The following is a 26,021-nucleotide window of genomic DNA, read 5'->3' as shown; positions in this document are numbered from 1 at the left end:
GCGACCTTTGACACAGTCAACCATGACTTTCTGATCCCTCAGTTACAGTGCCAGGGGATCCAGGGGGCTGCCATAAATCTTTTGAGATCATTCCTAACTCACTGGATTCAATAAGTCTCCTATAAAGGCATCACATCGAAACCCTTTACACTGCCTAGTGGGGTCCCTCAGGGCTCATCTTTGAGCCCAACACTGTTTGTACGTTAACCCCCTAGCAGCATTAATCAAAACCTTCAGGATGTCGTTAGTCTCCTATGCTGACAACACCCAAATAGTGGTCTTCATAGTGGATAAGAGCACAAAGGTGGCTAAGACATTTTGTAGCTGTATGAGTGTTTTGGGACGGTGGATGGATCAAAACTGGCTAAAACTTTACTCATCGAAGACCGAAGTTATTCTGTTTGGCAATAATCTAACATTCTGGACACAGGACTGGTGGCCTGAGGAACTCAGCACTTTGCCATGGCCAATCCAGAAGGTACAAAATCTGGGTGTCTTGATAGACAACTGATTATCTTACAAAGCACAAGTGAATAGAGCCACCTTGGCCTCCTTTTTTGCCTTGCGTTCAGTCAAGAATATTGCTCAGTTCTTTCCTTTTGATTTGCTAAAGTCTGTTATTATTGCACTAGTTCTATCTAGAATAGACTATTGCAATAGTCTGTACTAGAATCTACCAAGTAAATCATTGAATAAACTTCAAGTCCTACAAAACGCATTAGCTCATATGGTGAGGAAGATCCCTGGATACGGATTGGCCTCCCAAGCCATAAAAAACTGCATTGGATCCAGGTAAAGAAACGGATTGCCTTTAAAGGCATTTATATGGCCTATAAAATTCTTCATGGTCTTATCTAAAAGATAGATTTAGATGGTACCGTCTAAGAAGAAATCTTCGCTCTTGCTTAGCAGGATACCTGGTAGTGCTCGCCTACAGGCTGGTTACCTGGGGTGGTAGGAGCCTAGTATGTTGCACGGCCCGGATCTGGAATTAGGTGTAGTTAAAAATAGCCTCCTCTTTACTCAATTTTAGGAAGGATTTTTAAGACTTGGATTCTCATGCATGATTATTATCCCCGTTTTTCTCCTGTTAATAATTTCATCTTTTTTTGAACAGTACCAAGACGCCCCATGGCATTTGTTTACTCTTTATAAATAATAACATGTGGATTACTTGAAGGTCTATTCTACTGGTAGGAATAGGGCATAGTGATTTACTGGCATGATGATGGTACGTCTTTCTTTCCCTTATCTGTCTCTGTTTTATGGTGTTATGTTTTTCACACTGAGCCGCCTATGTAAAGCGCCGGGACACTCTTACTGAGTAGCCGTGCGCTATAGAAATAAAATTATAACATAACATAACATAACAAATGCTAGTGGGGAAATTGTACATACTGTAATGGTGATATCCTTACATGGTGGGAGTGAGCTTCCATGCTTTTTAGGTTACTTACTGGGAAGGAGCTGATGCTCTGCATACGTGGGGCTGGGTGGATTATAGGCACAGCATTGCATGCCTTACATTCTGGGACCTCATGACAGTATCTGTAATTTAAAACATAATTCAGTTGTAGCCAAAGAATCTAAGGCCAAACCCCTGGGGGTAAAGAACCACCTGCGCCATTTTTTTCACCGTAAGCAACAGACATTGGAAGCCCAGGGCTACATTCAGCTGGCTCCTTTGAACCAGGAGGTGGCCTGGTCTTTTTTAGTTCTCACCCCTGACTAACATGATACCTTTGCTATTGTTATGTTAACAACATCCAGTCAGATATCAGAATATAAAGAAGGTTGTTTAGATTATGGAGGAAAAGAAGTCTCAAAATAGGGCCAAATGGATCAAAGACTTGCATCGCCCTTGTGCCACGCAATGGGGCGTTTGAGCGATACAACTGTTATGTCACAATTATCAAGCCATGTAAGACCATCTTGTGTGGCCTTATGTGGCTTGATATATCTAGGGTAATGTAACACAGCACAAAACACTGAGTTGTATTACTCTGGAGGCGTTCCATGGGTGGAGCATGGATGTTCCCATACATCCACTTATGGATTTGACCCATTCCCAGATTTACTCAGGACAAAAGCCCTTGATATGTCTCCCACACCTGATTCTAATACATGTGGTCCTCCTATTTCACATTTGGGACAGGAATGGTTCAAGTATTTATCTAGGAACACCCTTGTGTGTGTGTTGTGTTTAAAAAGCAGGTCCTGCGTCTAGAGAATAACCATATGTGAACAACTTAAAATAAAGATACATGAAAATATAGGAAGTGCCTCAGGCAAGCAACCACCAGGGAGCCGATTAGCAGGTTCTCACCAATATGCTCACTTTTTCATCATCAGCAGCCTTTCCATATATTTACAGAGGAACCCACACTCGAAAAAGATCAGAAGAATGTTGTGTTTGCGTTTTCTATATAACCCTATTGTGTTTAGCACACATCTCAAAAAAACCTCCCTGGGCCCACATATAGGGAGGAGAATTAGTTGCATGTGGCACATAGCAACTGTCTTTAATTTTCATGCCCACATGTATGATTAAAAACAGCATACCATGTTCAGCCCATTTTAAGACGAACAGTCAACATGTTTCATAGCCACCTTTTACTTACTTGCACTTTCTTAAGGACAAGAGGACCATTTCACCCATGTGTGGATCGGATCACATGACCACTGGCTGAGTGCCTACCGATAGGCCACAGGAAAGGACATAGCTTTTAAGAATGCTCGGTCACCGCTGGTATTGGCGCCACTCAAAACAGAGAACCCCCATTACTGGTAGAGCTGGGAATGTCTCAAAATGCTACGCCTCCCCAGGTGAGACATAACCAGGAGAAATGTCTTTATTTCTCCTTGTTACTTCCTCTTCCTATTTGTGCAGCATTTTGGCGTACACATAGAAAGAGGAAAATGCCTCTCAGAATTGTTTTTGTGTAGGAAGGTCTCCCTTTCTGCACAAAAACAATCCTCCTGTGCAGGCACCCTTGCACCATGTTGTAAGGATGTGTACATTAGCGCTAGGAAACATATTGGGCACCAGAGCAGGGAAAAGAAAGGAATGCGCCCTATAATGTTAGATACAGCGCATTCCCGTCCTTTCCCTATCACGCAGTACAACAAGGTAACGTGCTGCACTGCACTGCATGACTTTTTAATAAATATGCTCCTTAGAGTCTACCAAAGAGCAAACTTTATATTCTTAAACTTTAAATTGCTCTACCTTTCTAGTGATTCGATGTTTGACAACCTCTCAAACATACTTGAGATTCGAGACCAGATAATTACTTCAGATTTGTGCCTTCAGGTTAATTTTCCAAACTCTGTTAGACCATGGTTAAGCTTGTGTACTCTGGCAGTGTTCCAGCAAATGGGTGGCCTATTGAGTGCTCATAAAGGCAGTGCTGACTATCGGCTATATTGGGGAGATTCTGTGGATCGGTTTTGTTAGAAGGCAAGTGAGAAATGTTTGCTTTGAGTCTGATGACTAAACAACAAAGAGAAAGTGCCAATACTGATCATCCATTTATCTTCCTATTCTAACACCCAAAACAAAGACACCTTATCAGAGTTGGGGTATACTATTCAATAGCTTTTTTATTTTACAAAATCATTTAGAAAGTACATTTATTTTAATCATATACTGTCAAAAGCAACAGGAAATTTTTCAACAACAAGAAAAATTAGGACACAAAAATAAAGCATTAAAATCAAACATACATTCCAAAATCAATCATCTCACAATCATACCATAACCATTCATACATTCATATCACAATACTAAGCCCTATTGAATACCAATAGACAAACGGTCTGAGTATTAGGTCTGCTACGTAATACAAAATTATTTACACTCCACGCATGCGCGAGAGAGCAGTGCGATTGCAGATGCCGGTTGAACTCGGCAAGACACATTAGGATTGAACTAGCCGAGAGGCTATGAGAAAATCATTTTTCGACTGAATTACTGATAGACCCCCCTCTCCCGACGTGGCTCTTCGAAACTTTCTGGCCTTCCAGACCTTTCAGCCCAAATAACCACACGCTTGGACACTCCACCTTGTATACCTAAGGTGACATCTATTCCTCGATCTCTGGATAATCTCCATAGTGAGCGACCTGGCCCTGATGAGAATCCCTTCAAACCCCTAGGGATTTGAAACGCGTAGGCCCCTTTACGCTTAGTGTCTGCTCGCCTTGGTTTCCCCTTAGTGTTAACATACTGTCACACTATTGGTTTTGAATTTTACCTTTATTGACTGTTTCACCTGATTATTATGATTCATTTGATTTATATCAAAAAGTTTGAGCTTATTCCATAATTCATTGTAAATAATTTTGTATTACGTAGCAGACCTAATGTAACTGCCACCACCAGCACGAATCCCCCACGAAAGGAAGGCCTTAGAGACAAGTTTATCAAACTTGAACGCCTTAAAAAACAGGAGAATGCAAAGTGGTGGGACGGCACTACTCTCAAACAATACCAGAGATTAAAAAGAATACCTAGAGGCCCCAGAGGTCAAATCTTTCCCACCTATGATGACTTAGACACGGATCTCATGTCCAAGTGGGAAGATTCACTTACTGCGAACTCAATGACCCTTATGGATATATTAATTGAGAGTTCTGACCGCAAGGTTACTAAATTGCAAGCCGATATTGCTGTGGTCGAACAAGAAATTAAAGATCTTAATATACCAGAAGCGACAATGAAGAACTATGATTTCCTAGATGATATTCTTCTCAAGCAACAAAATGACATCAAGAGTAGAAAAGCCAGACAGATCAGACGAGATGAGAACGACTATCAACAAGGCAGGGTATTCACCTATGCCAGTAAATATGATTTATTTATTCCCAACAGTAAAACTAAAAATGCTAACAATCCACCTACAGCAGGAGCTAGCTCCGTTTCATCCAGCAATGCCTCAATTAGTAGTGCTGGAGTAAGCAGTGGAGAACTAGAGACCTCAACCACTGGCAGTGTGGTGACTTTTTCTCAGGAGGTCCAGAGAATAAGGAGAGGCAACAGGTTCCCGGTCCAGAGAGATCCACCCGATCCAAAACCCGCAGGGGCAGGAGAACAAAGAACAGAATACAGAAGCAAGCTCAGATCAGGAATGAACAGGAATTGAACGCTGTTAACCAGACAGAAGTTCAAGTAATCAACCTTTCCTCACATGATCTTACTCCAGATATGATATCACTATTGAGCAAAGGTCTGAGTTTCAATCCGTTTGCTTTAGGTGATCTCTGTAAACTTAAAATAGATCTGTTTAAGTTTATTAGAAATTTAAAGCTAAAAAAACATTTCTCTGACAAAACTAGTACTAATGTAGGTAGTAAGAATATTCCTGTGTTGACTAATACAGACGATTGTTTGTCAATAAAAGATGTACAAGCCACACATTTACTTTTGTCAATTACTGATATGGAAGATTCACCATACGACATGAATAGACTTTTAATGGAACTTGACATAGACCCAGACTTTAGTCTTTCTAGTGGTTTAAAGAGCAAATCTAGATGGATACCAACACTTTCAGGAGGTAATGCCATAGATCAATTTCACAAAAGGGTACTAGAAGACATTGATAAACTTAACACCAACAATCTAGCAAAATCTTTCAAATATCATGACAACCTGACAATAGGAGAACGGGCAGCCCTCACATCTCTCAGTAAAAATGAACACATTGTCATCAGAGAGGCCGATAAAGGCGGCAATGTAGTAGTTATGAATAAAACTGACTATGAAGGAGAAATCCACAGCCAACTTGCAGACGCTACTTGCTATGAATCAATACCCTTTAATCCAATAGGTCCTTTAACAACTAAGATCAATGACAAATTGCTGTTTTGGAAACAATCAGGTCTATTAAATGACCAAGAATATTTCTATCTGAAAATCTTCAGACCAACATACCCTTGGCTTTACACACTCCCCAAAGTGCATAAGAACCAGCCCTTCCCTCCTGGTAGACCAATTGTCTCAGGCATAGGGGGTCCAACGGAAAGGATGGCAGAATACATTGATCTCTTTCTAGGTCCACTAGTACACAACCTTCCCTCATACATTCAGGACTCCAGACACATCCTGAGCATTCTTTCTGATATTCAATGGCAACCTGATACATTTCTTGTTACTATGGACGTTGTGTCCTTATATACAAGCATCAACATTGATTTGGGTCTTCTCGCTATGAATAGATTTTTAGGTAACCGACCAGCTTCACTATATCAGCATACTGTAATGTTATCAGAAATGATGGAATTGGTTTTGAACAACAACTTTTTTGTCTTTGACAAGAAATGGTATCGCCAAAAGAAGGGAGTGGCGATGGGATCAAAATTTTCCCCATCGTTTGCCAACCTGTTCATGGGCAATTTGGAATCTGATCTCATCTGGGGGGAGAAGGGCTCTCAATACATTGACTCTATAATTTTCTGGGGACGCTATATACACGACTGCATTCTCTTATGGTCAGGCTCGGAGGAACTACTTATGGAATTCTTTACCTATTTGAACAACAACACGTGGGAAATCAAATTTACAATGACGTATAGTCAAACCAGAATTGAATTTCTAGACATAGAGTTGTATGTGGTAAACAACATTTTACACAGTAGACTTTTCAGAAAATCCACCTCATGCAACTCTATATTACATGCGGACAGCTCACACCCTCCGCACCAGATAAAGTCTATACCGTATGGTGAATTCTTAAGAGCTAGAAAGCTTTGTAGTGAAGAATCCCAATTCAAAGACTGCGTACATGACATGAAAAACAGGTTCTCTAAAAGAGGTTATGCCAGTAATGTTATCAAACAGGCAGAAACAATAATTAACAAAACTGTGAGAACAGACATTCTGCAACCTAAAAAACAACCTCTTTCCACAGACAACACAATTAGGTTGATCACAGAATTCAATTTTTTTCACCACACTTTGAGAAAAAGCATGAATAAACATTGGGGAATATTGAAAAATGAGAAATCTTTAATTCCGTTTGTCACAGACAGGCCCCAGATATGTTTCAGAAAAGGTAATACCCTCAGAAATAGATTGAGTCCCACTGTACCGCATGGTCTACATGCAACGGATTGGCTTTCTACAAAAAGCAAAGGTTTTTTCAAATGTGGCTTTTGTGCCATGTGCAGATGGGCAAAACATAACACTAAACAATTCTCAAATCCCAAAGGCGAATGTTTCTCTATAAATACCAACATCAACTGTCTTACCAAATATGTAGTTTACATCATAGAATGTAAGTGTGGTAAACAATACGTTGGGAGCACCATACGTGCCCTTAAGGACAGAATCTCAGAACATATGAGGGCAATTCTCAAACAAGACCCTAAGTATCCTGTAGCCCTACATGTGGCAGGATGCCAAAATTCTGAAAATGAGAAAGCTGTCTCCTTCTTTGGCATTGATGTAGTGAACTTGGGAATCAGAGGAGGTAATAGAGAACTGAAATTGAGACGTACGGAAGCCATGTGGATCATGAAAATGTACGCAGTTGGCCTAGGTCTTAACTTTGACTCGGAGCTTCAATTTTTCTTAGGTGACTGAGTTCTAGAATGATATCAATGAAAGACCAGACATACATACTATATATACAACAACCAAGATGCAACTGTTTGATGAATTTCAAAGATTGATTGACATCTATTGAATTTGTTGTTTGTCATGGAGGTATCTACTGGATATCGAGTTCGCTAATAATATCGCAACAAATGCATATTTGCTTGCACATAGACGTGATAATTGCAATGTAAATTACTTGTTACATCCTGTTTACACCATATGTAATGATGTTTTTTAACCTGATTGAACTGAATAAGGTTCTTAGAAATGTAAGAGAGGTTGGGAAGATATCGTTTTCACGTCTCCCACAACCGGTACGATAATATGAGAGACTTTTGCAACATCTTCTTGAATACACCTATGAAATACTGCTTACTGACAGTATTATGATGGCATTGAGCATATACATATGCTTGCACGGCATCTGCGGGATTATCTCGCAATGACCCACTACACACTGCGTGTCGTCTATGTCACGAATATTAATCAGCACTTTTTTATAAAATATTGCACATTGCTATGCCCCACCAGCATGTACACAGATCACCTTGAGATAAACAAGAGGTATGTCTTCCAAACTATATGCGCAGTCCTATCTCAGCGTTATATGACTGCCTAGACTAATTACCAAATCGATTTATAACTTTGATTGGCGCACATCCCTGTCCTGGTTTCCCCTCTCTGTTACCGTTTCTTTAAATCTGTCTTGTGAGGACGACGATCGCGTCATCTAGGGGGCCGGACGCTTTATAAGTATCAGGTACTTCCGGGTCACGTGTCCGCACTCCGAACACAGAGACCCGGGAGCAACGAAAGAGACAAGACGTTTTACAGGTAGCGCAAACGAACAGTTTTTTCAGGGGCTTAACTTTTCATTAGTCATTGCTTCAGAGCCTAAAACTGTCTGGTCTGAATGTTTGTCTTACAGACATCAAGTTCATACGAGGCCATAGAGCGATCTATATCAGTCCGCGATATAAGAACACGTAGGTAAGCAACCTGGATTAATGACCTATGTATTACTTAAAATACATGCTCCATGCCAGCGCATCAGTAATTTACCCTAACACCACTCATGTATATCGTATTACAGATACAGAGTGAATCAACACTTTTGACCTTTATACCTTCTCCCGGGCGACCCACAACAAGCGCATTACGCTTGCAAGGTAACGCGACAACTAAACAATAATAAATAATCTTTTTTATTCGTTCTTTGTTCAGGTAGGGGCACTCTTTTCATAATATTTAGGGTGTGCTGAATAGAGCGATGTGTAATTGGTAAGATATAGGTTTCTTCTCCCCTACTAGCAAGTTTGACAACTCACCCCATTGAAATCTTTATGTTGGCTCAAGCTAGTTGTTGCAATGTTTGTCTAGCATATAATCGCCTTTTGCAATTATAGTCTGTAGAATAGAGGAGCGTTAATATATGAAAGCACCAGTGGGATATGCTATACTTTTCCGACAACAATGATGACTATGATTAAGCTTCACTAGTTTACTTCCCATACACCCGAATATATATATTTTTTCTTCAACTTTATTGCAGCTAATTTACTTCATTTCGGTATTGAAATTTGCAGGTCTTGGGCCCTTCCGGGTCGGAAGTATCACCGGAAGAGCGGTGAGCCTACCGTTTTATACATTATTTTCGCTACTCAATTTTTTAATCTGAGTTCACCCTTAAGGCTGACAATTTCTTTGATGCGATTAACTAGATCAGACCTTGAGTCTGTGCTTAGTTACATGCTTAGTGTAGAAAAACTTGCGTTTTTCGTGTATCTAATTTTCCGACCTTTCTTCTTTTCTTTCCCCTTCTTCTCCATTACCTCTTTCCTTTCTCCTGTCTTTTTCAATCCCATTTACTTCAAATAATTTCTTTAGACCCCTTGGTCCAAACACAACCACTGGAGGTATGTGTCGGAATTTTTCAATTTTGTACCACAATGCACCTATTGTTCGCATGAACTCTCACACCGTCGTAGAACTAAGTCTAGCACTTCACCATCCACAACTTCGAAATAGTATCACAGAATATTCACACGGATCCACGCCATATATTGGGGTGCTTAGGTGCACAAACGCTCACCCAAGTGCATGGAATGTACACAAGACCGATACTCAGCAAATGATTTATCTGAGGGCACCTTAGCACACTAAAGGATGTTTTCCTATAACCTTCTCAAGGGTATAGATCTATGCACGAAGTTATCCTATTTGATGCTTGTCTCGACTGCTGACCTGAAGTGGTGTCTAAGGTCACCATACAATTGTACATATCCCCAAGAATAGCCCCTTGTTTTTCTGTATTGTTTCCAGCCCTGAAGATTTGCGAGATGCGATGAAACACGTGTCGGCTGGTTGTTCTCGAGCTGTGATTGATTAAAACAAGGAGACCAAGATTTCTTTACAACATATGTTTATTTATTTACATCAACTTGTATATTACTGTTGTTTCTCTGCACTTTATTGAACATTTGTATTAGGCCACATTGTGCCCATCTTGTACTTACTAAGTGTGTGCATAGGGTATGTGTCTTTCTGTAACGTTGGATTAGTACAGCTTGCTGACTTCTCCTTTGAGTGGTTACATGGTTGTCCACTCACCCAGTTGCACCACATTCTACTTCGTCCTATAGTGCTTCCATACTGGCAGTGCGCCCATTCTCTGACATCTAAAAACCATTTTTCTTCCAATAATCTAAAGTTTTACTAAAACATATCATAAAAACATACATCGATTGAGGATCTTTTGGTCCACTCTCTTTATCCATTTGTCTCTTCAAGTGTCATTCACATTTTCTGGACACACCAAAGCATGCAGCATGGACAATAACTGAACGAGCACCGCAGGAACTCCAGCAGTGGTGAGAAGATCATGCTCTGTAAATTTAATATATTATTATCCAACCGTAATCGCTCATGTCTTCTTAAAATGTAATCTTGTCTGAATTTGCAACTTGTATATATGTAACTCTAACCACTAGTATCTGTGGTAGACTTATGTACTTACTACCATTCTTATGTGATTTTAGAGTTTATCTGTTTTTATCTTCTATGTTATTCACGTACTCTGAAGTCATGTTATGTAATGTAACTGTTTCTATTGTAAAGCCCTCTGACACCATTGGGTAACATTTGTGCGATATAAAAACGCATAAATAAATAAATGAATAAATGGGTCAGCCTACTTCATTCACTGGTTGTCTTGCACTGTGTGTGCCAGAATTGCCCTGATCAAATGTGCATATCCAACTGAAGAGGAGTTTACTTCAGAGCCAGGGCTGATGTGCTTAGGCTGTCAAAAAGTCCTGGCCACTTGTATGTACATTGAATTGGCTAAAAGTGGTCACAATTAGTGCACTGACGTTTAGCGGAATGAATGCTATTTTGTGAACAGACCTATTTACTAATAGTTACACAAAATACCAAACCGCAATTCGACCTATCGCATGAATATTAATGATGTGGGTAGCAAATTGCCACCCACTGTGATTTGCTACCATCACAGGGATGGTGGCCTGCTGGGGTCAGCAGATCACCATGTCTGTAATTGCTTTTTTTTAATGGAGCCCGTTTTTACTTTTTATGTGTTTACAAAAAATGAGAAACGTTTACAAAACTATTTTTTAAGAGTAAGCAGTGTCCCCATGGACCACTGCCTATCTACAATGGTTTTGGACCATACAAAAATGGCAAGGGGTCCCCCTTGGACCCCTTCCTGTTCTCGAACAGGTTACCACCTCCTTCGGGATGTCAGTATAATATCAATGTTTTGCATGACATTGCGGTCTCAAAACATTAATACACATAAGGAAATGCTATTTGGAAGAGGCACCCTAAACACGACCCTTCCAAATATAATTCTTATTATTTCCTAAACCCATTTAGCAATTCTCTATCTTGTTACTGAATCGCTATATGGGCGTAGTACTTTTGAAAAACACATTTTCTTATTGCAAACCCTGCAATTTACTAAATCGCATAGTTTGCGATGAGAAAATGCATTACACATCTGGCCCAATGTCCCTTTCCAGCTTCACTTGAAGTTTTTGCAAAAAAAAAAAATCAATTTTTATTCAGCGAAATTATCATTGTAAACAGTCATATCTTTGCAAGAAAGCTCCAGCGACCAAAACGAAAATTAAAAACACAGAAAGGTACTACGCAAATGCCGCTCGAAATGTAAAAAGGTGCTTTATTTGCCCATCAAAAGAAACAAAACTGGCGCTCCTTAAACATATTCCAGTTATTTACAAAGGTAGCTGACATATTCACAGAATACCATTAAAATATCAAAAACGTTTGCCAAAAACTAAACTTGTTAAACTTCAAAATGTATTCGTCTGCTCCAATCGAAGGCATGCACGTCTGTCTTACAGATCGCTGAAAATGAAAAATACAAACTGCACCAGGCACATCTTATTTAAGCATTCATTTCGGTTTAAAATATTTACTGAAATCGAGTCCTATGCTAAATACAATCACTGGAAACATAGCTGATCTATAATACAAACGGGATCACAAAAGTATTTCATAAAGACTTGAACGAGAGTCCTTCTCCAGTGTTTAAAACCAGCCTTGCTAAATACTGTGAAAAAACAAATAACATTCCTTGTACACAGCACTAAACAAGCACTGGCAAAGTCAACATTTGTGGCATTAACTGTCAGCCTTATGGCTTTGTTAATGTTTGGTTTTGATGTCATTGATATTGTAAAACCTTATAGATGGGGTAGATGCTGGACCTCATCAATATATTTTTTTTAAAAATGGCTAAAAGCAAAATTTTAATTTCTCCAAAAAACACTCACTGCTGGCACTGATAGGAACTGCTTTGTGTGTAGATATGCTGGGAAACAGTGTGTACAATGCTGTTCGAACCTCGCTGTGGTTTTACAAAGTGGTCCGAGCCACAAATGCATCTGTACAATGCATTCCTTTACCACACAAGTCATTACAATGACTTGTCTTAGGGAAAGGAGTGTTGGACTGATGTTAAACTTTAATTCCAATACTTTCCATACTGTTGCGCGAACTGGAGTTGGAATAGTAAATTATACTATTCCAAAGTCCAGTGCTTTCCCTAAGGCAAGTCATTGTAACGAATTGCATGGTAAAGAAATGCGCTGTAAAGACGCATTTGTGGTTTATTCTGTGTTGTAAAGGCATGCAAGGTAAGTGCATGCGTGATTCCAACATATAACCTTGTGAAATGGCATAATGCTGTCACCCACTTCCTAAATACGGTATGCGGTAATGGGTGGAAGAAAAATATGAATGGCATAATAACAGACCAATGGATGAAGATGACTGGCTGAAAGCCCTTATAATTAAGTATATTATACATAGACTTTTAGTAAAATCAAAACTTCTTGGCTAATGCCAGACCTAAAAAGATAAATCTTTTCTAAAAAGTTGCTCACCCTCCACTGATACATCCATATTAGAAAACAAAGGGTGGTGCAAAACCATGGAGGTTACATTGAAAGAGGAGTAGCAAAAATTACACGATAGCTGCTGGTGGGCATAATTAGGGGAATAGGGGCCTAACCTGCGTGATATGTTGCATAATTAAAAAGAAAACTTCTCGAAAGAATACAAGGTTTTTTTAAACACATTCAATTGAAATAGGTATTTATTAAGCCCATTCATATGGAACCATCCACATAGCGGGAAACAGTACAGAGGGTCATTTCTGAAAATAAAACTTCCTAAACTAATGATTGAATTTATTTTCATCTTCAGAAAATGATGCAGATGCTAACAAATGGGAATAGATCAAAGTACATGAACAAGACGAAACCATGCACAACATCATTTCAGATGTATTATGTACTATACATTTACTGCTAATTTCTAATTAGCTCACCAAATATTAAACATTTTTTCCAATTGACACTGTCACAGGGAAATTTGCATCACTCTTGACAGAGGGTTCGCAATTCAGTAACACTGTGAGCGAGATAGAAATGGTTCCCACAATAAACCTAGCATGATTGTGAGGGTTACAATGTTCTCATCAATGTCGTTCTCTATCTATATTAGAAACATTTTACATTCGTTTTTACCCCAAAATAATATCAAAGTGACTTCCTGAGGACAGAGGAACATTTCACACATTGTTCTGTCATTTCAATCCCCTAGACATATGATATTTAATGGTCGAATACGGTCTAGGGTTTTTGAGTGTTTTTGAAAGGAGACCCAAGGCTCATGAATGACTAGAAATCTGATTATTTAATTTTTGTGACTGAATAACGGCTAGAAAAACTTGTAAGGAGAATACTGCGGATGGTCCACAAAAGCAGGCAGATCAAATAAAATAAAGCCAAATTGATTATAAAAAAATTCTACAACAATCTACTATGCCACCAAGATAAAATAACAGTAACAAATCAAAAGAGTGAGATAAGGAAAAATAAGCAGAAAGTCATATGCTCCGACAAACTGATCGAGACAAACGGTCTGTATTCCCAAATATGTGTTCAAGTAATGCATGTAGGACTGGCGGTAATGCTTATCGGAATGTGCTGCGCCAACCCTTAACCATGCTCTAAGTTGAACTCATTCCTTGTTTTCTTCTCACCTGTATCGTTTAAAGCAAAATGTCTAGGGAAACAACCCATTTTCCTGAAACAATTTGACAAAGAGGGCAGATTTCCAAGTATTCATGAAGGAGACTAACTTTATTATGCATTTAAAATCATTCCTCATTTTCCACTGGGCATTTATAAAGAAATGCAGTCTCTGGTTTGTGAAGAGTATCACAAGTGAGCCTCTGCAGGTATTTCTATGTAAGAACTGAGCGATGCGGCATTTCCAATATTGTTTATGTTACTAATGTGACTGTGCTAATTTATGATGGCAATAACATTCATGGTCCACGTGCTCAAAAATATTAGCAATGTGGTTCTCATCTTTGCCTTTCTTTCTTGTATGTTCTTGGGTGCTGTGAGGGCATCCTGTTTTACCCATAACACTTTAGCTAGGGTGTTTACACATTGATAGGAATCCTTCTTTCTAAACACATGCTATCATATATATTTCTAACAGGTAAGTTCTTTGGTCTTTCAGAAGCTTTCCATGTCTGAGGGTCATAAAGTATGAGCATTTCATCATCAAGATGAGAACAAAGTTATCATTGAATCTACATTTTGCAGCATCTTTCTCCTTCATGGGTAGGTGGTCCCACCTATACACTCTATTCTCTACACCCTATCACATCCATCACATTTGTAGGTCTGGGTTGACAGCTTGCACATCCCCAGACGCCAGAAAATACACACAACACACACACACACACACAAGACAATCAGACGGCATGCAATATACACATTCAAAAGGTTTTTGGACCAGACCCCTACTGCTATTTACTTGTTTGGGTGAACCCCCTTCAGGAATTGACTTGTTTGCTTCATCAGCAAATGGCTTTTTTGCGGATGAACACATTGTGTACTGATTACATTGCACTGATGAGGAGGCTCAGTATGTGTACATCTCCATATTTACAGACACAGTAGCAGATGAGCAACTAGTGGTGTACTGCAAAGCCGCATAGAATGAGGGACAACCTCTTTAACTGCCCTTGCGTATTGAAGTATAGATGTCATGAAAGGGTGTCTAACGAATGGCAATTTGCACGTACAGCATCTGTTTTGCTGTTTTTTATTAATTAATTTTGTCCACTTGCAGGGGGACAAAATCCTCCTGGTGGTGGTGGTGGGGGGGGGGGGGTCGGACAGTGGAAGGAGATTGCAAGTGGCAGAGTCTTTCTGGACACTAGCAAAGTCACAAATGAGGCTGTGCCCCATTGAGGAGCCGAACACTGGTTGCATTTTTTCTTAGGCTAAGAAAAATCAAAACAGTGTTTGCCTCCATACTGGGGCACAGACACACCATTCTGTGCTCTAGTGAGGAGTCAGTCGCTGTTTAGATTTCTAAATAGGGTAATAAAAGTCCAAATAGTGCCTGGGTCCATGTTGGGACAGAGACCCATGTCTGGACCTCGGGTCCCCAGCACCTAGAGAATCTTACCCACCCCAGGCATTTCTGAACTCCACAGAAATGCTGGGTGGTAAAGCATGCACAGGTCAAACATTGATTAAGCAAAGCATTTCATCACATTTCAGTGACAAAAAATTCCAGAATCTGTGGGGATCAGCAAAACTCACACCACCCTTTTACCTCACATTTGTTCTCATAAAAAGAATACCTTCCATGTGGGGGAAGGGGCGCATACTGTACCCGACAGGAACAGGTTAAATATGTGTCTGTGTGAAGTTAATATAGTGTGATTGTGGTCTTCACCTGTTAATTTTGGCATATTCCTATCTAGTACAATAGGTCAACCCACACATGTGGCGTACCATTTTTATTGAGAAAAGTGTGGCAACATTAGATGGTAGGTCTTTGCCATTTGCTCGAAACCAGGAGTTGGGATTAATGCAAACCACATGAATGTGGATACCCATATGTCTCTAATTTCTAAAAATCTCTGTAGTTGGTAGATTTTCCTGGATGCATCCCGACCCCAGGTCCAAACACTGCAGACATCCCTCATGCAATCTCTCCATCAAAAATATTCCCTGTTGCCTAGATGTGGATCCCTGTGCAAACCCATTGAAAATATAGCATATTAGATAATCCCATATTCACAGGATGCAAGGGATATATTCATGTGTGAGAAAGACTGAAATAAAGTGCCATGTGTGGGTAAAAAATGCTGAAACTCTGACAAATGTCTTATCTAGCGTATTGTCCCGACCAGCGAATGAAAGTGAGCGCTATCCAGGGGCGACTGGTGTTCATGTAAAAAAGGTGCTTTGCCCTGCCATGGTCAGGGAAGAGGCAAGAACAGGTAAAACAAACACAGAACCGCTAAAAATAAATTACTGCTGTGAGGTGGTGTGCTGAATCTCCTGGATGAACTCTAGGGAACTTTGCAAATGTCCTACTGCAAGTTCTAGCCGGTCAAGATTTTTTTCGTCCTGCAGGCACAAGCTACAGCAGTGGCATTACATGAGAGGAAGTACTGAATGAAAAAAACCATGGCTCTGGTTGCATTAAGGGGACATGTACAGTGGCCCTGGGAGGAGTTACAAAACTCCATGCACTTCAATGGCTGGGGTGGGACAGGCCGATTAGGACAGGAAGGAGTGTGTGGCAACAACATGTTGATTACAGAGGGGCAGGCTGTAGGAGGGATGCAGGGGGCTGCTCTCCTGGCAGTAACACGTGTTTAGTAAGGCATTAGGTTTCACTTTGAAAAAAAACATTATGGAGCTGAGCACACAGGGTGCTCCTTATTATGACCTAGAGACCCAAGAGAAGAAAGGAACCAGCTGCAGTGTGCAGACAACAATTGTACTAGCAGACTAAAAGGTAAGTGTGCAGTTAAGCCTTTGCTTCAGGGGCATAGTCAAAGCACACCGTCACCCGACACCCCTCATCGCTTAAGCAGCTTATGTGGGAATGGGGTTCTTGATGACCCTCTTCTGTCTGCAGCTTGGCAGACAAAGGCTCATAATGAACTTGGGAGGGTGAGTGAGTGAAAGGAAGGATGGGTGGATGGGACGAAGGGTAGATGGATGGGTGTAAGAATGGCTGGCTGAGTGAAAGTGGTGAATAGATGGATGAGCCAAAGAGAGGATGCTGGATGGATGGAGTGAAAGGATGGATAGAAGGAGTGGAATGGTGGATAAATAAGGAAAAGGATTGATGATTGAAAGAATTAATGAATGGATGGATGGATGAAATGGGGTGGATAAGTGAAAGGATGGATGATTGAGTAGATGGATTGGTTTGATGACTGAGTGTCCCTGGCCCAGTGGTGCCTGCTCTTTTGGGCTCCAGAGCTACACTACACACTCCTTGTTATGTGGTGGATTTTTATTGTACAATAAACATAAAATTGAGACCCACAGCAGGTCCGGCAACAAACTGAGGCAGCTCCAAATTACATTATTTGATTGCTGACACAGGTATATGAAGGTGCCTGCTTCATTCCAGCACTTTGAGCATGTCTCTGTGACTATGTGTGTGAGTTAAAGTGAGAGAGAATCAGTTAAATACTAAGTCAGAATGAGTCAGAATGAGTGACAGTAAGGACGAGTATGTGTGAGAATGGATGTGAGTGAGCAAGGTAGAGTGACAGTGAGTGTAAATGAGTGTTACTATGTGAGGCACAGTAAGACTAAGTAATTCAGAATAAGTGAGAATGAGTGGGACCAAGTTAGACAGAGTGGCTCAGAGTATAATAAGCAAGACTGCATGAATTAGTGAGACAGAGTGAAACTGAGTGAATCAGTGGGACAGTAAAATTAGGGGGTTATTTACAAGAGGCCTGCGCCACCGAAGCATCACTTTTTAGATGCTCCAGTGGTTCAGGCATCTCAATCATATATATGAGGTGACTCAAAGCCACTCTGTGTTGCTTTGCATGGCCTCATAAGTAAGGAGTAATAAAAGGCAATGCAAAGCACTGCATGCCTTGTTCTGTGTCAAGGATGCATTCCAAGGGTGTTGCCGTGGGTGTTTCCATGCAACACCCATGGATTTTGAAGCTGCCCCAGATTTATAAAGTCATGTAAACCTGGAGCAGTGGAAAAACCTTACACCTCCCCAAAGCAGGCATAAAGAGAAGAAATGTTGTAATTTCTCCTTGTTTTGTCCTTTTCCATTTGTGCTGCATTCTACAGCAAACATAGAATCAGGACAATGCCTCCTTGGATTGTTTTTTTCAGGAAGGTATCCTTTCCTGCAGAAAAACAATCCTACCAACAACGAGCAACAGGGGTGCCTGTGTTGGTGCTAGGCACCAAATTGTGTGCCAGCGCTGGCTGAAAGGACAGGAATGCACCATTTCTCTTAGTTACGATGCATTCCTGCCCTTTCGCTTTGGCATAGGGCAGCATAGGAAAAGGACTTGCGGTGCTGCCCTATGCCGAATCTTTGTAAATGAGGTGAGGCCCTTGGTGCAAGAAAATGTGAGACAACCCTTCAAGAAGAAGTTCATTGTAATTCGAACCAAGAATTACGCACACCACTTTTAAAGGCCACTGGAATGATCTAACGCCCAGAAATAGAATCCCTATGATGTGTAGATATTAAGAATATATTGTTGTTGTAGGTGTCCATATAGCCCAGTTGTGATACCCGAAACCAGAAAACCGAGGGACAAAGTTAGAGGTCTAGCATTGACACGTCTATGCTCCTGTGTGATGAAGACTGAAGGCACTGAAGAAAATAAGTTTTTATTAGGTCCTATTAATTTCCTTACATTCCTCCATTTCTTGCCATCTCATGACAAAACCCTGCCTACAGCCTCCATTTCTGCTGACGCTAAAAAAAACTACCCAAGCCCCCTGTTCTTTTCAGTTAACCAATTCATCAACAGAAAGCCATGAGACACCTACACCCTGTGCAAACAAGCTTGTTTGTCATCTTCTGCTCCCTGCTTGGTAAACATCCTTGACGCCGTGATCAGATCATCTGGAAAATGGTCTGACTGACCGAGCCTTGATCAAGCTGATTGAACAATGGTATGACTGACCGAGCCTTGATAAAGCTGATTGAACAATGGTCTGAATGCCGAGTCTTGATCAAGCTGATTGAACAACGGTCTGAATGCCGAACCTTGATCAGGTCATCAACTACAAACACCGCCTTGATCAGGTCATCAACTACAAACACCGCCCTGATTGAACAATGGACTGAACGCCTAAAGAGTGGAATACAAATGTATATAAGGCTTGTTCGCTGTGGAGTAAAGCAGCAGGCTCCTGGGTTTTGTCTCTGACTAGCTTGGGACTCTGTTCCATAGCCGGGCTATTGTAATAAAGGTGGTTCTCTCTGCAGACAAAGGTTTCCGGGTCCACTTTATTATATAAGGAGGGTAAGAGTAGACTCGGATGAGTCCCGCACCGCCAAGCCCCCACTCCTCCTTGAGGTGGGTTTTCTTGGTTCTACAGCCTTACAATGTCACTGAGGGCAAAGGAGGTCTGGCTGGCACCAAAAGATTCCTTTTGTCATACAGAATTAGAGAATATAAACTGTGGTGCTGTCACAATTTTGTGATCTGCAGTAATGTTATCCAAACATACTTGGTATTGCCAGACTGCAGATATTCAGGGTAACATTTGTCTAATAACGTTTCTGGATTTAAGTTTGTCCATGTAAGAAATGCACCAAATTATTGAGCAAATGTTTTGAAAAAATTTTGAAATATTGCCACAATGTTTGTTATATCTTCTAGCAGAAAAAAATGTGTAGGTGCTGGGATTGCAACCAAAACATAACCATGAATGCGCCAAAAACATTTAGCTTGCAGGGATATGAAAGACACCAAAGAGGTACATGTGTTTAAAAAGGATGTGGCTTTATGGCTAGACCAGCCAACTTAGGAACCCAGGAACTGAATCTGGGCAAATCACTCAATCTCCCTGTGTCTTAAAAAATTAAAATAACATTGTTAAATGTAGTGGTGCTTATATAAAGCGCTCCAGTACATTCTGGCTGAGGTTGTGCTATATAAACTAAATAAATAAAATAAAATGCTAACTGTTTTTTTTGGGGGGGAAAGCTCGGGCACCAAGGTGCACAAACATACAGACAGTGAGAAGGTTAACTAGATAAAAAATCCCTATCATTACCTGATCAGTTCTCTAGAAGGAAGTAAAAGTTGTAGGCTAATTTTTTTTTTAATGATACATAATTTAACCATGTTTCAGTTAGCATGATGAAGCCGCAGCCAGCTTGCATTGACAGCTATTCAAATTTGCAGATTAATAGTGCACGCTTATATTACGTGAGTGAGCCTTTCTCTTTCTCTCTGTGCTTGTATGTTTTTTCATCGCAGGAACATTCATCTAATGAAGCCAGAACTGTGGTATCTGTTCAAGCATAAATGTAATAATTGTATTCTCTCGAGGAAGCAGTTCTCAGGATGTTACTTTATTGTGTTGCTTTCCTAGGTTGCCTGTGGATGTCCTGTGCATGTTTTCATTAGCTTACCTAGCTATTGTAGTGCTGTGTTACAAAAAATGTTTTTCTTTAATTAGTTATACGTAACCTAACCAATGAATACGCTAGGAAGTAGGAGTCTCTGGAAGTATCTTGATTACCAGAATATTGATTGGTCAATTTGTTTGCAACACTGCTAGTCCGACCCTGTTATGTCATATCATCCCATGAACTGCATGTGGCTTTTGCACCTTGAAACATTATAAAAGCTCCTTTATTTTAGAGAACAGCCAGTGTTTCTCCTGGGCCTTACTTTTTATGTCTTTATTTATGAGATATTATAACAGTGAAAGTATCACAAAGGAGAAAAAAGGACAATGTTATCCAAGGGAATCGAAGATATATCAGAAGAATACAAAGTACAGTTCACGTCAATTCATGTTATCCACAGAAAGAAATAATTTGCACCTTTTAAGACAGCATAGCAATTTTAAACATCAAAGAGATAGAAGAAGGAGCTGGGAGAGGATCAGGCAGGTATATAAGTCACAAATAAAGGGATATAGTTGTATAAGCCATGACGAAGGGCAGAGCACGGTCATCACAGGAACACATTTATTTGTCGGCCATACATCAATTCTAGTAGATTTATATCAATTGCCTTTGATGCCGTCTGTGTCAGTAGTAGAAAGCAACAAGTAGTCTTGCAGTGGTTGCCATATATTTTTGGGTCTAGAGCAGTAGCGGTGGGTGAGATTTTAAAGTGGTGGGGCGCAAACTAATTAGCATACCCATCCTGCAATACGGGGACTCTGATTGTGCCCAAGGTGAAGAGGATGAGACGTCACAGATGTCAAAATATGTCTAGAGAATATATTTCTAATAAAAAATGAGTTGGTTCTTTAGCCACATGGTTTTAAATTGAAATATTTAAATGGTCCGGTGTTGGTCCGTTCTCCACGTCCCACAATTTCCGATGCATGTCTCGGCCTCTCCAGAGATCTGACTGCACTGGCCCGTGTATGCCTTGACGGACTACTAATATATCACTTACAGAAATGCATGAAATATGCGAAAAGATGCGGTTGGCTGGACGCTGAGCATCCACTTCAGGGCTGCAATGCGCAAAAAAGTGAGACAAACAACCCCAACAGGCTAGTCGGGAAAGGAAGGCCCTCGTCAGCAGATCACACCAGGGGAACAGCTGAGGGTGCTACAGAAGCAGAGGGTAGGCAGGTGGAATCTAGCTGTGTAGTGTGTTTACTTCTGTACAAGCCTTTGTCCCATAGGGACTTATAGAGAGTTCACATTTGAAAAGCCTTTGTCCCATAGGAACCTATAGTGTGTTCACTTCTGTACAAGTCTTTGTCCCATAGGGACCTATAGTGTGTTTACTTCTGTACTAGTCTTTGTCACATAGGGACCTATAGCGCGTTCACTTCTTCACAGGCCGCGGTCCCATAGGGACCATCGCTTCACTCATGTCTGTATACTCCCCTGCGTGCAGCAGTACATTTGCCTCACATGGGCCTACAGGTGAGTCGGACACACCTGACCCATAGGCCACGCGTGCTCTCTGCCCTATGGCTCGATCAGTCATGGGTAACCGGTGTTCCTTTGGGAGAGCGCACCCTCTCTGTGGGCCCTACGGCATGTTTCGTGTGATACACATGTGCTTGTGCCAGCCGCACCCCTGCCCCGCCGTGACCTATCGCCCTGGGTTTGAACGGAGTCTCCATTGGCGTTGTTTCCGTCCATCTCGGACCCCAAGCAGTGACTCCGGGCGCAAACGGAGCAAAGCATGCTGCATGCACACTGCATAGCACACCCGCCTAGAGGCTGCGCCCTCGCCCAGAAGGAAGCTCTGCCCTTTCTATGCCCACCCCTACAACACCCAATGAATGTCCTCTAAGAATGTTAAATACGGGCAACACATGTGGGCTCCGTGCCTTTCACAGGCCCGGTCTGACCAATCCCTGCAGAGCATGGTAAGGCCGTGGATCCAGTCCAACTCTCTTAAGCTGGCACGTGCCGCTTCGGGTGTCGAAGCGCTACGTGAGGCCAACGGGCCTTTATTCGTTTATGCCGCTTCGGGTGTCGAAGCGCTATGTGAGGCCAACGGCCCTGTATTTGTTTATGCCGCTTCGGGTGTCGAAGCGCTATGTGAGGCCAATGGCCCTGTATTCGTTTCTGGCGCTTCGGGTGTCGAAGCGTAGCCTGTGTAGAAAGGTGCTATCGAATTTAAATGCACTTTTTTACGTCAAACAAGTGCTCACTGTCCTGCTTTTTAAAGTGGCAAAGTTTACTGAAGTCTGCAGTCTGGAAATATTCAAATACTTCTTCATCAAACATTACTAGTATTGGACAGTCCGACAGAGGAGACAAAAAAGACAGAGACCAGAGTGGAGACGACGAGCTGTACTCACATCGTCGACGATCACACACTAGAAGAATCAGAATGAGTCGACTCCACTCCAGAAAGAAAGGCGGCGGCGTCAGGCAATCAAAGGGCGCTGTCTCGTCTCTCCACTCCACACACCGTCCACGAGGCGAGTGAACCGTTACTTGGCTGAACCGGATCCAACGACAAACGACACTGCAGCAAATGATTTGCTGCGCAGGGGGCCAATCACTGCATGACTACAGAGACAGTGATTGGCCATTGCAGGGCACCCACGCTCGGCATCCAATGTGGATTGCCCCTGCTGTGCTGCGCGGTGACCGGCCAATCCTGGGCTTGGAGAGGGCACCCTAACTGCTCGCCCTGTCACCCTTTTGCTGCAGGGGGTGCCGCCAGCATAAACCTGCACCCCCCCCTCCCTAGCTAATGGGCCCCTGGGGACTTTCATGCGCATGCTCGGGCAAGTTGCTGCCCGAAGCATACATGCGGGAAAAGTAAAACAGTCAGCTAGAAGAAGACTCGTCGTGACGTCGTGATGTCAATCAATCACCGGCGTGACCACACCAGCCCGCCCCCACCCCCGCGCACTCCCGATTCAGTCGGGTGCTGCCCGGCGGCGCCGAATCAATAACGTGCCAAATATAATTAATGTCACACAGTGAGTAAAAACGTTTATTTTAATTATTTTACGGCAGCCGCGGGTCCAGGCAGGGCTGGTGGGGCTAGCTAGCGGATGCAATAATGTATAGATTCACTTGTGGTATCACAATATATTAATTCACAAATCCAGGCCTCTACAGTCAGGTCAGGGGTGCAGCCCCTGTGTAGAGACACCTGGCGTTAAGCTAATAGTAAAGCAATGGCCGAATAGCGCTGGACACAATCCGTCACCAGTTTCACATAACCTAATAGTGCCATCATTGGGATCCGGGTAAGTGAAAGATATAACATACATGATAAAATGGAAAAAACTTTCTCCCAGTAAGAAAATATTGGTGCGCAATTCCATGACAGAGGTGCAAAATATGCATGGTTTGCCATGCATCGGGGGCAGCAATGCGATCTAGTAAGGTCGATCTTAGCCATGAGGTACGGGGTAGTATAAGCATGGTGTAAGTATTTAAAAAATTTAATAATTTATGCCGGTGGTTATTGGAAATTAACCATGTCTGTTCACAGCAGTAATACCACCTTATGTCAGGTAAAGGGATTCCCAAGTCCCTCTTGCCAAGTGACTCAAGCCCTCTCCACCCCAACAGGTCTCAAATTAAGAGACGCAATTGCATAACCGGTAAATCAGGTGGGCATTGTCCGTGGTCGTGATCACCATAGTGAGTGTTGGGAAATTCCTAGGTTCTGCTGGAAAGGAAGGGAGTGTAGTACGAATAGTGTTGTGTTGTCGATGCAGATTGAACTTGTCCATATGAGATACATAAATGCTCCTCTGTCAATAAGTTCACAGATAGTATTGAGGCATTAGCAAAGAGATCACCCAGTGATTGGAGCTGGCAGCTTCGTCAATGCCCCCCCGGTCACTGGAAGCTGAGGGTTATTGGGAATGGGGTTATACGGGTAGTATAATAGGTCAAAGCCCAAATACTGCTGGGGTCTGGTCCAGGGCCATTACATGGTAGGAAGCGTCTGTATCTCCGAGGGGGTCCAAGGTAGGCCTCATGGTATGATGGCAGAAAGAGGAAGGAGGCAGGCCTGAGTCTATTCCGGTTTAAGGTACTCCAAGCGAGCATCTGGGTGATACCAATAGTATGTAAAATGTGCTTGCACTAAGAAGTAGTAAAAGTATAAATCAGGGACCCCAAAGCCCACCCAGACCAGTCGTATGAGCATGCTCCATAAAGTGTCAAAGAAATTGTCAGTCAGGATTATAAAGATATTAAGAAATAAATATAAAAACGGGGTAGTACCACCATTTTGATAATCTACTGGCAACAAATAAAGGGAGCCGGATCCCCTGGTTCGATCTTGGATGATAGTCTATCAAGAGCGGGACCATAATTGAGGCAAATGACCTCCAGGCTGCTCCGATGTAAATAAACGCCTAGATATTTTGCGGAATCAGTAGACCCTTGCAGGAGGAACTCGGGAGGTCAGTGGAACGGTTTTGGATTTACTCCAATTAATAGTAAGTCCTGAAAAAAAAACAAATCTAGGTGGTCAACTCTACAGCCAGCACAGGTCATCAGTCAACGTGGCCCAGCTGTGTTACAATGTTAATGTGGTGGCGAGGAGAAACTTCATGGGTCTTCAGGAACCCGGGTGGGTGAAGAGATTGATTCTCCGCTACCGGGCATTCTGGTCCCAAAGCCGTGCTTTTTGCAAAAGGCTGTAGCTTCCACAGGGGAGTCAAATATGTGGTATTTGCCATTAACTTAAATACGCAGATGTGTGGGGTACAACATAGCATTGCCCACATTAGCCTTCTGGAGTGGGCGTATAATGTTGGTGTATTTGCAGCGTGCCTCTTGTACTATTAGTGTTAAGTCAGGGAAAAGGGATACAATCATACTCTGGTATCACAGCTGCTCTCCCTAGCAAGTAAGTTAGAGACAGTGTCTCTATCATGATTGTTGAGGATCCGTGCGATGATCAATCGAGGTTTGGCACCAGGCACTGGTCTCAGGCCAAGGGTCCTGTGGGCCATCTCCACAGCAAATGTAGTTTAAAAGGCCTCCCTGCAGAATAGATCTTAGAGTAGGTGTTCAACAAAAGTGTTCATGCATCCAGTGTTGGTGGATTCTGCTATTCCAGCAATGCAGATGCTATTCCGATGCGAGCATGCCTCTAAATCATCAGCCTTAGGAGCCTTTCAACTTTCTCCAGGCATTTAGCCTTCTTGGCGCCAGTGTCTTCCATGTCAGAGATACATTGTTCTGTGGTGTTCAGCCGTGTTTCATGCTGGCCAATACGTTCACTCATACCATCCAATCGGGTCGAAAGCACATCAAAGCAGGAGTCAATGGATTTGAATCCAGCTTTCAGCTCCAGCACAGGTGCCTCGGCTATGGGCCATTCATGGGCATCATCTGGGGTTCCTCA

The sequence above is a fragment of the Lissotriton vulgaris genome, chromosome 2_1 (genome assembly GCF_964263255.1).
Source record: "Lissotriton vulgaris chromosome 2_1, aLisVul1.2, whole genome shotgun sequence".
NCBI lineage: Eukaryota > Metazoa > Chordata > Amphibia > Caudata > Salamandridae > Lissotriton > Lissotriton vulgaris.
Note: the sequence above shows the minus strand (reverse complement) of the source record.